The sequence below is a fragment of the Lemur catta genome, chromosome 4 (assembly GCF_020740605.2).
Source record: "Lemur catta isolate mLemCat1 chromosome 4, mLemCat1.pri, whole genome shotgun sequence".
Classification (NCBI taxonomy): Eukaryota; Metazoa; Chordata; class Mammalia; order Primates; family Lemuridae; genus Lemur; species Lemur catta.
In genome coordinates this window covers 116,234,812-116,247,003 of record NC_059131.1, presented here as the reverse complement: position 1 = coordinate 116,247,003, position 12,192 = coordinate 116,234,812, and the positions used below count along the sequence as shown (strand labels likewise).

The 12,192-nt window shown below is 43.6% G+C and overlaps 1 long non-coding RNA gene across 1 annotated transcript; it reads right to left on the bottom strand.

Annotated features, from left to right (window-relative positions):
- Positions 1–4,159: 4,159 nt before the first annotated feature.
- LOC123637402 lies at positions 4,160–5,754 on the bottom strand. Its single transcript, XR_006734845.1, has 3 exons — positions 5,573–5,754; positions 5,013–5,125; positions 4,160–4,203 (listed from the first exon to the last, which is right to left on the bottom strand). It is a non-coding gene; the product is annotated as an uncharacterized LOC123637402 (long non-coding RNA).
- Between the last annotated feature and the right edge of the window lie 6,438 nt (positions 5,755–12,192).

The window sequence follows — 12,192 nt, the reverse complement described above, 5'->3', positions numbered from 1 at the left end:
TACATCTAATTTTAGTTTTGTTTTCAAATGCCATGTCTCTGTTGCAGTAAACAGTTACTTTCCAGAATATTCTCTGTACCCTGAGACATACTTTAGAACACCAATCCCCAACCTTTTTAGCATCAGGGACTGGTTTCATGGAAAACAATTTTTCCATGGACCAGGGGACTGGTGGCGGGGTATGATTTCAGGATGATTCACATGCATTGCATTTATTGTGCACTTTATTTCTATTGTTCCACCATTGTAACATATCCTCACTGATAATGTTTTCATATGACTCTGCAAGCAATTGATTTATTATGGTCTCTGTGCTGTCAAACCTCTCTGAGAATGATAACCTGTACTTAAAGCCACTCCCCAGTGCTAGCACTAGCATCACCATCTCATCCACACCTCAAATCATCAGGCATTAGATTCTCATAAAGAGTTCACAACCTAGATCTCTCACGTGTGCAGTTTACAGTAGGGTTCACGCTGTGAGAATCTAATGTTGGCACTGATCTGACAGGAGGTACAGCCCAGGTAGTGATGAGAGTGATGTGGAGCAGCTGTAAAAACAGGTGAAGCTTCATTCAATTGCCTGCTGCTTACCTCTCCTGCTGCATGGCTCAGTTCCTAACAGGCGGCAGACCAGTACCCAGGTTGGGGACCACAGCTTTAGAGCCTGTAGTAAAAACTCCAAAGGTCGTATGGCTTGGCCTCCACCTCCTATTTACAGATTTTATTTGACAGGCACAAAAGCTGTCTTGCTGCAATTAAAGCAATGCTAAACTAAAATCCAGTACCTGATTCATGGTTTTTATATAATCAATGGTGCAGGAAGTTCTGCACCATTCTGTGGCTCTTTCTGTCCTCATCTGGAATCCAATTGATCATGCCGCTGAAGCACGGCAATGCTCATATGCTCCCCTTCATTCAACATCTTTCCTATGCTTGGATTGTCAGTCTCCATAATACCAATTTGAAGTAAAACACCTACAGAATAAAATTATTTACTTTTCTCTGCCATTCTAGTAAGACAAATTACTAAACCCCAACTTTCAAAAAACTTTAGTTACAAATTAAAACCTAGTGGTCCTATTTCATAGTTGACAAGACGAGCTATTTCTAACAGATTTCTTAAAAAACACACCACTATACCTGGCCTGAAGGAGTAGGAGTAGGGCACCTGCAGACATTATGGTGAAAGCTGGAGAGTGACCCTCAGTGTCTGGTCTGGTAACATACATGGCCCGGGGCACAGTCACAGCCCCTTGTACCAACTGCTAATGCCTAAGCAGCAATAGCAACTCTAGTCTGGTGGCTCCATCGTGAGATTCAATACTGAAAATATATTAAGAAAATATTTGCTTTCAAAAAAATAAGTTTTTAAAAATATTCCATCATGAGCCTGGACTAGCCGAAGGTACTGTTCTCAGTGAGCATGCTGAACAGCTTCTCTGAAGGGATGGTAACTGGGGGACAGCCCAAAACTCTGATGGCCAAACTTGACAGCCCTGTTGAGGATGACTTCTTGAGGTTCCAGTAAGCAAGCAGCTCAGAGCTCTGTTTATCAAGCACTTCCTCCGCCAACTATGCAAGCACCATGTCCTCAGGTAGCTTTGCTCTCAGATTTTTCTTCTTCATCTTGGCCAAGAGTGACCACAAGTTATCCTCTCCAACGAATTCTTATGAATCACACCCATTGGAGGAAGGCATGTCATCTGGATAGAACTCAGAATTTCCATACTTCCCTGATTGAAGCCCACTTTTGCTGTTCTGCTGCCTCCTGTGTAAACAGAGAAGATTTGTAATGAGGGTCCAACACTGTAGCAAATGTGTATCTGGGGTCATGGAGGATGGTGGACAATCAGCTCACCACAGACTCCTTCAAGAACTTTAGCATGGTGTCCATGTCCACCGTCTCCTCAAAGAGGACCTCAATTTTTATATTGAGAATGTGGATCATGGGGATGACTTGGATTAAAGCAGAAACTGGTGTTGCTATCTCCCGACTGTTAGCATGGAAAAGTTTGGTGCATATCAGAGACTGGATGACCTCCCACTGGTCACAAGCGATCAGTTCTCCCAAATTATACTCTGTTGCCATCTCGTTAATTGCCCTTTCTTGTTCAATGAGTCATTCCAACATATGAAATGATGTCCTCCATTTGGATGGAATGTCTTGAATAAAATGGTGCTGTGGCAATTTATATGACTTCTGCATCTCTGCTAGCTTCTTTTTGGCTTTCAATGATTGATGTACCCAATAACACATCTTCTGTGCAATGCTAAGGAAGTTCTGCACCACTCTGTGGCTCTTACTCTCCTCACATATACAATCAAGTTGATCATGTGGCTGAAGCACTGCATGCTCCTGTACTTCATTCTATGTCGTTTCTGTGCTTGGATTGTCAGTCACCATTATACCAATTTGAAAGCCAATTGAGGTATCTGAGACATCCCACCATCATTCTAGCTTCTTCTGAATGCTGTTGCTGCTATTGCCACAATCTGTGACACATCTAAAAAGTGCTGACCAATGGTAGTCCTCACAGTGTGGTTACACTGACAACTCGAAGGAGACCCAGTGAGCCTTTAAATGGTCAGGTCCTCTTAAGTCCGGTTATTCATACCTATTCCCAAAGTGAATTGGATCCGAATCTCACCTTTCTTAAGATGTGACACAATTATCTGCTTCACATTACCACACGTACCTGGGATACCTGTTCTAGAGAAGTAAGATGGGGAGGGCAAGGAACATTGAGTTTTCAAGTATTGGAGCAGTCTGTTAGAGCCAACATTGTCTACAAAGACGGAAAGTCAAGTATGACCATTGCAGCTATTAGACTTGTGATGTTACTTTTGCAACTGGGTGAGAATCATAAAACATGTCATTGGTGCCACCAAAGGAGGGAGGTCCTAATAATTCTGTGCTCAGTGGCACACATATGTCCAGAGAAGAGGACTGCATTGTCTCAGAGACATTGGTTTCAGCACATTGCTGTGGAGCCTCTGCAATGTCTCAGGAGACAACGGGTGCCCAGGGTAACTGGCTTCTTTCCTCTGCTGATCTGGACACAGCGTAATCACACAACTTCAGTGTGCAGAGCAAACAGAAAAATGATTCCACAGCTTTGAGGTCTTTTTGCTATTCATAGGAAACATAACCTGATTACATCTTATGACCATTGTTCCCAAGTCAATTCATCTGGAGAAGGAACTTTCTGCAGAAACAAAGGTGGCATACAATTTGCCAAACTTTCACAGAGAAAGCTCTTTTGGTTCCTGACTACTTCAGGATGCCATCTGTACAGGTGTCTCATCACACAGCTTCTTCCCACATCACTCTTCTTTCCCAGACTGATGACACAACTGCAGTATCTGCACGCTGCCTTGAGACTGGCAATGAAAAGTGATTCCAACCTTCTGATTTCATTCTTTTCATGACCTTTTTATTCTTCTGGAAGACATCACCACACTCAAACATTCCAGGCCTCAACCCGTGGGACTGATGCTTCTCAGGAAAGGACATCACGGCCTCCCCAACGTCACTGGAGGATGACAACACCAACACAGCTTCCATCAGCACATCGCCAGGGTTCAAATGCAATGGCAGGTCCTCAGTCAGCCGATCAGGGGAGGAGGAAGCTGAAGGGGACTCTTTGACCAGTTTTCCTGAAGATGACTACATAGACCTTAGATCCACCTCTGGAGACAGTAGAGAAGGTATCTGGCTTGGGTGGATGTAGTACAGAGGCAGGATGCCCGGGTCCACATTCTCCTGCAGCACAGCGGAGCGCTGTGCTCTCTGCGTGTGTCTGATGAGACAGCTGGTGCCCAGATCCTTCCCATCCTTTCCTCTGCTGAACTCATTCGTGCAGTGAACACAGAGAGCTTCAGAATTATCTGGAGGCCATATGCAGAAGTGGTACCAGACAGGAGATCTTCTGGACCCAGCTGTGGCCTTTGGAAGGGGAAAGTTTCTGCTATTATGTTTCCCGTGGTTTCATCATGCTGGAGAGTCAGGAATATTGGAGATGACGCCCCCAGAGCTTCTTCTCTTCTCTGCTTCTAAGAGATGGACACGGAAAAGGAGATTTCTTCAGAAGAAAACACAGATTCCTCTGTTATTTGATGACACGATGGGATCTTAGATACCATCTTTTGGACAAGTTTGATGGGTGAGATTATGGTGCTCGTGTCTCCTCCATCTGTAGGCTGTAGTGGAAACAGGAGTGAAGGAGAAGAAATTAAGGACAGAGCAGATACACTTCCATTTTCTCGAATGAGCACGGTGGTGTGTGCTGACCTTCTCATGAGACAGCTTGTACTTAAGTCTTTTTCATTTTTACCTGTAATAAATTCTTTCACATGATACATACATATTGCTTTGGTACTATTCTGAAAACAGAGTTGCCAAGCTGGAGGTTTCTTATGGAAGACTATGTTTTGGCTGCAAAGGTGGCTCTGAGTTGCAGCTTTCACTGCCATGCTACACAGTGTTTACTACTGTACTGACAGAACTAAGACCCATAATTGTCATCCTTCCAGCTTGTTTCTCTGATTTCTGTTTCATCACCAGTTTGTTTCGCATCCTCTTCCCTTACTTTTAACATCCACTCTTTCCCAACTGTGTAAGAATTTGATCACCACCATCTTCTTCTATTTTACAATTTATTTTATCAAAAACAAAAGCACTATTCCCGTTTGGGACAGGATTTCAGGTGAGTTTCCATGATTGACTATAACTATTCTGGCTATTTCATCATGTTAATATCTTAGGTTAATCAAAAATAGATTCAAATGCTTATTTGTGCCCCCACAAATGTAGGTTTTACCTTCCCTTTTTCATAAGTCAGTCTTTCAGGATGTTTCTATCAATGGCCAATCATAACATTACTGAAAATTATAATGTCCAACTCATATAAGCATATCATCTTAGAGCATAAATCACTGACTCCCAGGAGCTGTACTATTAAAAATATTTCATGGTGGCATAGACAGAAACATACGCAGTGGAGACTTACTTCTTGTTTAACGACAGGGTCCCTGCCATCCTGATAGCATACACATCTTCCTTTTGCATCACACCTCATTGGCTTCCTAACCCCATCTGAACACGGCCCTGGCTGGTCTCTTCCTGGAAACAGCACGGAAAGTGACAGGGTCTGGAAGAGGCCCTGGAGTTGGGCTATGCCAACTTTGGGTCACCCGAAGAGGCCTCTCTATCTGTGGAGCCACTGCTGCCAAGCTGCACTGCGCTGCTAGCAGGCCAGCCCCCACACTCATCTTCTCAGCGCCCTATGGGGCTATAGTTCCAGAATTCGCATTTGGAAGAGATAAAAGAAACAGAAATCAGTAGGAGAAAACACTCATCTTGACTGGTCTTGATATAAATTCGTGATCCCCAACTTCCAGTTAGGCCTCAATAACATTTCCCATTTCCACTCATTCTTCTAGTCCTCCGTGACTCTGTACCTCCTCCACAAACCACTAAGACCTCCTTTTCCATACGTACTCTCAGCTGATAACTTGAACCTGACTTCACTATCAATGAATTTCCACAAACCTCCACCTGCCAACTTACCATCACCTCCACTTTAAAAACTTTGCTGAAGCTCCAGAATCTGAATCCCGTATCAACAGGGCAGATGTAGGGGGCAGCCTACCCCCGCAGAAGCTGCTAACTGTAGGCACCTGGGTGAGAGCACAAGGGCCAACAGATCTAAGGATGAGAGCAGGAGGAGCCAGGGCTGGGGCTGGGTGGGAGACGCAGGTGGACACATCACCAGATGCTTCTGCTGCTGACTTTGGGGGCGACCGCCTCTCTGCCATACTGCCTGGAACCTGGCAGCTTGTGAAGGGTGGGTGACACCAGGAGCACTGTGCAGGGCGTGGCTGGCGACCATGGCGCCCTTACACCCTTCTCCTGTCCTTGCCCCATGGGCCCTCACAGAACAGTCTCCCTCTTCCTCTGCACTTTCAATGCCAGCAGCAGCACAAGCCTAGGATATCCGCCACTCACCATCATTCACATTGTATTGCAGAGCCACCCCTGGGAGCAGAAACCTAAGCCCACCCAGCATGAAACCACAGTGGAGAACGTGGTGGTGCTAAAGGGCATCACCTAACACTGGCCCCTGTAGTACAGAGGCTAAGCTTCACCTGATGCCCTCACACCCACTCTGCAAAATCCACCGGAAACCAACCGACAACTTAGGCCCACCGATGGGCGGGTCTGGGGAACATCACCCCGATCTATCTCCCTGCTGTACTTACACCCAGCAGCTACACAAACCGCTATGGGGAGGAGAAGCAGAACCTGGACACAGTGTCCCCCCCCCTACACACACACTCAGTGCCCCTTCCCACTCACGTGCCCATTCCCGGTCTACAAGGCCTCTGAGTACCGAGGACCAAATCCCTCCCACGTGCCAACTGAGTCCTTGCTTACCTGCCTCTCACGACAGGATGCTCACCAGCAAGTCCCTCTCAAGTCCTAGGTCGGTCCTTCCTTGGGTGTTGCTCACTGTAGGATGCTCTCTTCCCAGGAGATTCAAAGGCGGTTCTGGCCACAAAGCCCTCACCAATGGAAATCTCTCGGCCAGAGCAAAATGAAAAACTAACAGACTTCTCAGCAAGCTCTCAAGAGCCAAAGAAAAAAGAAACAGCTTCAACCCATGGCAGACAATTTATAGCCTCGTATATTCAAATGAGGTATTGTAAAATACCCATTCTGATTGGATGTCATTATCCAATCACAATTGGTCTGTGAATTTCTCTTTTCAAAGGGCCTCTTCTAGAATACTCGTTCTGATTGGATTGCACTATCCAATCAGAATTTGACAGTTTTTATCATCCAACCAGAATGTACATTCCAGAAAGCCTTATTGGAATATGAAAGCCTATAAATGGCCTGCCGAGGCCAAAATAAGGCTTGTGATAGCGCTTCAGTCTCCGTGGTGGAGAGTGAGCCTGGAAATGGACCTGGCCCCCAGTGGTAGACCTCTTTTCGCCTTGGATTCCCAGGTAAGGAGAGGAAGAGGGGAATGCTGGGGACGTGCTGGCTCGCAGCAGGGATGGAAAGCCTTTCAGGAGCCCCTCGCTCCTTGTCTTGAGCTGTCCTCCTCCCGCAGCACCGCCTCTGCCTTCCGGGTTAGGTGTAGTTGGGTTCCCTCACCTCTGGCCCTTGTTAGGTTTCCTGTTTTCTTCTCTTTTCTCCAGCCACTGTGGGTTTTCTCTTCTTGCACATCGCGGCAATTTCTCTCTCCCTAGGGGACTAGCTCCAGAAGTCCTTACTCATCCGGCTCCCTGAGGAACCTGCGGCTTCCACTGTGTCTCTATTCTATTCTGTCCTCTTGCTCACAACTCAATCTCTCCACCTTTGTGGGTGGTTTTCATTTTCCCTCTTACCTGGTCCGCCCCACCATTACCTCTTGGGTTGTCAAAAACCTCCTGGTGTCTCCCTTTCCTTGCTCTTTCTGGGCCAATATTTACTTTTTCATTTTTAATTTGAGATAATGAAAATTAAGGTTACAAGATTAAGGTTTAGAAGCTTAAAATTTCTTCCTAGATGTAAAAAGACGAAGACTTTTGGATGTTTATTTTATCCCCTGTGTAAACTTAGTCAAACACATTGTACTGTGGAATGAGATTTAAAAGCGCAATCCCAAAGCCTAAAAATAGGGGACAGTAATGGAAATTTTGGCAGTCTTTTTACCTATTGGGCAATGATACAAGACCTGATTCTTTGAGAGTAATTTTAGTTTGAGGATAATTCTAAGAAAGCTTTACCGATTAGCCTTTTTAGGAAGGCAGGAAACTGCAGCCAATCAACTCCCTGCAGCTGGGAGAGGGAAAGGGGCTGCCACAGCCAAACCCCACAGGAACCAGGCCCTGAGGGGAGGCTGCCCCAAGGCGGGGTGGGGAGGGGGCTAGATGCCTGGAGACGCGTCCCCATTCTCCTGGAGAGGCTGAGCGCATCCCGTCTGCTGCCCCGTGCGCCCGGAAAGGGTCCTCAGGGAAGCTTGGGGTTTGGGCGTGAAGGCAGGCAGGCTCCCGCGCTGGGCAAAAGGCAACGGGCCGGGGGCTCCTCGGTTCCCAGGGTCTCCCCGGATCTGTCCAAGTCCAGGAGACACAAGCTGCCACAGACTTGAGGAGGAGGCAGCCTCCCGCTGGGAGCCAACTTTGTGCGCGGCGGCCGGGGTCAGGGATGGGGTCAGGGTACGCGTTACATGGACACCGGAACGCGGTCAGCGCCAGCAGGAGCCCGAGCGGCGGCGCCCGGCCCAGGGGCAACACAGTCCTTGGCGCGCGGGTGGCGCGGGGCTGGTCCTCTCGCGCGCCCGGCCCGGCCCGCGGCTCCCGGGAGCAGCCCCGGCGGCTACGCCCGGGCGCCCGGCCCGACTCGCTCCCAGCGCGCCGCTCCTCCCCGGACGCCGGCGCCGGCTCTGCGGGCGCTTCCTCCGCTGCGCCTCTGCGCGCTCTCCTGGGCTCGGCCGTGCGCGGGCGGGGAGCCGGGGGCCGCCGGAGCCCCGCGCCCCGCGCCCTCGCCCGCCGCCCCGCGCTTGGCCCGAGTTGCGCGGCCCCCGCCGCCGCCGCCGCGGCTCCTGCGCCCCAGAGCCGGTCCCATCCCAGTCGCGCCACCGCCGCCTCAGCCAGCCCCGCTGCCGGCCCCCTCTCCAGCCAGCCAGAGTGAAAATTAAATTCTTTACTACAGAAATATATACAAAAACGAATTGTAAATACTAAGAAATTTTATTATGGATATACTCTGAACTAAAACCTCTGTTATATACATATACATAGATTTATTTCTTCATGTGCCTTATCATACAATTTTCCGTTTTCTGTTATGGTTTAAGTACATACTTGATGGAGTGGTCCTGTCTCTTTTTGTTTGTTTCTTCTTCCTCCTCCACCTTTTAAAAATGATTTACCCCAGCCTAACGTTTTCCTTGCAGAATACTTTTCCTCAGTTGTCTATCCTTTCAGTGCCTCTGTCTTCATTGTTATCGTATTTAGTTAAAGCTTTCTATTGAGTAGCTCTTTGTGGCTTTCATTCAACAATCATTGCTTCATAAGGTTTATTTTTATTTTTTTTCTCTTTCTTTCTTTCTTTCTTTTTTTTTTTTTTTTTGAGACAGAGTCTCGCTCTGTTGCCCAGGCTAGAGTGCCATGGTGTCAGCCTAGCTCACAGCAACCTCAAGCTCCTGGGCTCATGTGATCCTTCTGCCTCAGCCTCCCAAGTAGCTGGGACTACAGGCATGCACCACCATGCCTGGCTAATTTTTTTGTATATATTTTAGTTGTTTGGCTAATTTCTTTCTATTTTTAGTAGAGATGGGATCTCGATGTTGCTCAAGATGGTCTTGAACTCCTGAGCTCAAACGATCCACCCACCTCAGCCTCCCAGAGTGCTAGGATTACAGGCGTGAGCCACTGCGCCCGGTCTTTTTCTCTTTCTTGAGAGAACCTGAATTATACAGTACTTTATCTTTAGCATTTTGACAAACATAATAGAAGTGGTTTATACTATTAGCAAAGCCAACCCATTAAAATAAATTATTACTAAAAACTGAACTGTAACATTTTCCCCGGCAAGAGATAATTCGTCCAAATGTGAATGATACAAACACATATCACAATATAACTCAAAATTGATTAACTATCTTAAGGATAGTTACTTTAACAATCCTCTAAGCTGACTAGGTACATTTTTGCCCCAGGGTATTTTGGTTAAGAATATAATCCAATGGATATTACAGTATTTGTAGAATACAAATGGGTAAAGGGAGTAAAATTTTGAGGACATTTGTATTATCTTTTCATAATGTTCACCCCGTGAGAACATGTAGATTAGTAAATGACAGAATTGAGGGTTGAATCTGCATCTGATTGACTCCAAATCCTCTTTTCTTTGTGTTAGATCATATAGTAATGGTCAATGTTATAATTATTTTACCAGTTTGATACTTTTTATTCTTAAAGGTATTGTTTTTTGTTCTAGGATGTTCCATAATGAAGCTTAACAAACTTAATTACTGCTTCTCAGAGATCCAGGAAAAACTGTAAGCTATTTGAAGATAACCTATTCTTGTGTTATTCACTGATTGTTCATTACAAATATTTTCATATATTGTTTACTTTCTTTTTACTATAGTAGAAGCAAAATATTATACTGTGAGAACAGATAATGGAATCGTGTTTGAGGACAAGGTTTGTGATCATGCAAATGAAGATGTGTTTGAATCCTTTCCTATGTCAGCCAAAGTCCAGGGCTTTTCACATCCTTCATTTCAATCACCTGAGGCTCCTCTGAAACCTTCCTTTCGGTCATTGGAAAACTGTGGCCTTACAAAGGCAAATTACAATTTAAAAATTTTTCTATATATTTTTTAATATACCACTCACCCATCCTCATAATGCAGACAAAAATGGTGTAAAGAAATGGACCTCCTCAAGGCCATAATAGAAAACAAATGTAATAACAGAAGGAAGGATGTACAGGATTGAGATTTGTAAAAAGTTGAGCAGAGTAAATCATTCTTAGGTTAGAAATTGTGGAAGGAAAGAATTAGAAAGCAACCCAAAAGAATAGCTCAACAAATATGGAAATGAGGAGGGGGATGAAGGAGAAGAATTCATTGAGGAAGGGTGAGATGAATACAAAGTTTGAATAAGAGTCAAAATGACAGAAATTATTATGAAAAGACAACAGAAATGAGTTAAATGAGAGCAGGAACTCTTCTATATGTTAGAAATTATTTTCATGCAAATTAAGAAAAGAAAGGCAATGAAAAAGAAGCTCAATTTCTTTTCAATGACTTCTAGATGGTTTTATGAAAAAAGAAAAGTTAAAGGTGAGTATAATGAAAATTAATATATTGTACATTTAAAAATAGCTGCAAGAGAATAATTGAAATGATTCTGCCATAAAGAAAAGATAAATATTTAACATGACACATATCCCAATTACGCTAAGATCGTGTGAATGTATCAAACCATATGTCCCTTCAAATACTTACATCTTTTATATATCAATGAAAAACAATTTTAAAGGGAAAAATCATTTTAAAAAAAATTACTGAAGTAATATCTTATATTTAATCAAGTAAAATCTGTGTTTCCAGATAATGCAAAATGAAATATATTTTAGGCCTTATCTGATTTTTATGAATTATTAATTTTTTACTCTTTTATTTCTTCTTTAAGGTTTCTAACATGTCTTTTGTATATCCATAACTTAACTAATTTATCTTGCTGTGTGATACAGTCTTTACAGCCATTTTAGATCTGTTTGAGAATAGAGAGAAAGGAATAAGCATTGTATTTGATCTTTTTATTAATCAAAATTAAAATTCCTGGTTATATGAAGGAGGTTCTTAATCTGTATCCATGAAATAAGAACTAACCCTCTTGAAAAAATAAAGGTAACAATTATTTATTTCTGGAGGTATTCTGATTTATCTTGTGGCAATAATTTCTCCATATAATGGACACACCTATGTATACATCACATGAATGCAATCGTAATTGATCATTGTTCTCTAGAATAACCTACTTATTATCATATAATTATAAAGAAGGGGCACCTGCCAACAGAATATACACAGTCATCTCTGGAAGATGATTTTTTACCTTGAAAAATATCTCCAGTATTGGGGACATTTTATATTATTCTCAGGAAGCTTTATCAAGTTCAGTATTGATAGTTGTTATATTTTGCACATAAATGTGTGTTCATCTGTAAAACTCAGAAATCCTGTAGACTTGATTTTGTAGTCCTCTCTCCACTCCTCATGTGAATATTGGGGCCTGATTGACAATTGTAGATTGTTTGAAGATTCTTAAATCTTCAATTTGGGTAATCATATCTTTATTTATAATAGATGATATCCCCAATTTTTAACTACGTTGTTATATAATGTAAATACGAAATTAGAGCTATGAGTGTGTTGCTTACGTGGGAGTAAGAAAACCATGTGAAACTTAGTGGAGGATTTTATGTTTCTTTCTTACATGATGGTAGTACTTAGAAGTACCTCATAATTCTGCATCACATAAGCATTTCTCCTCTACAGTTTAAAATTTTAAGATTAATTTTAAAAATAATCTTGCAGCATCTTAAATTGGCATTTTAGAATTAAATTTTTTATTCAATTTAAAAGTGCATATTACGATAATCAAGAAATAAATATTTTCTTA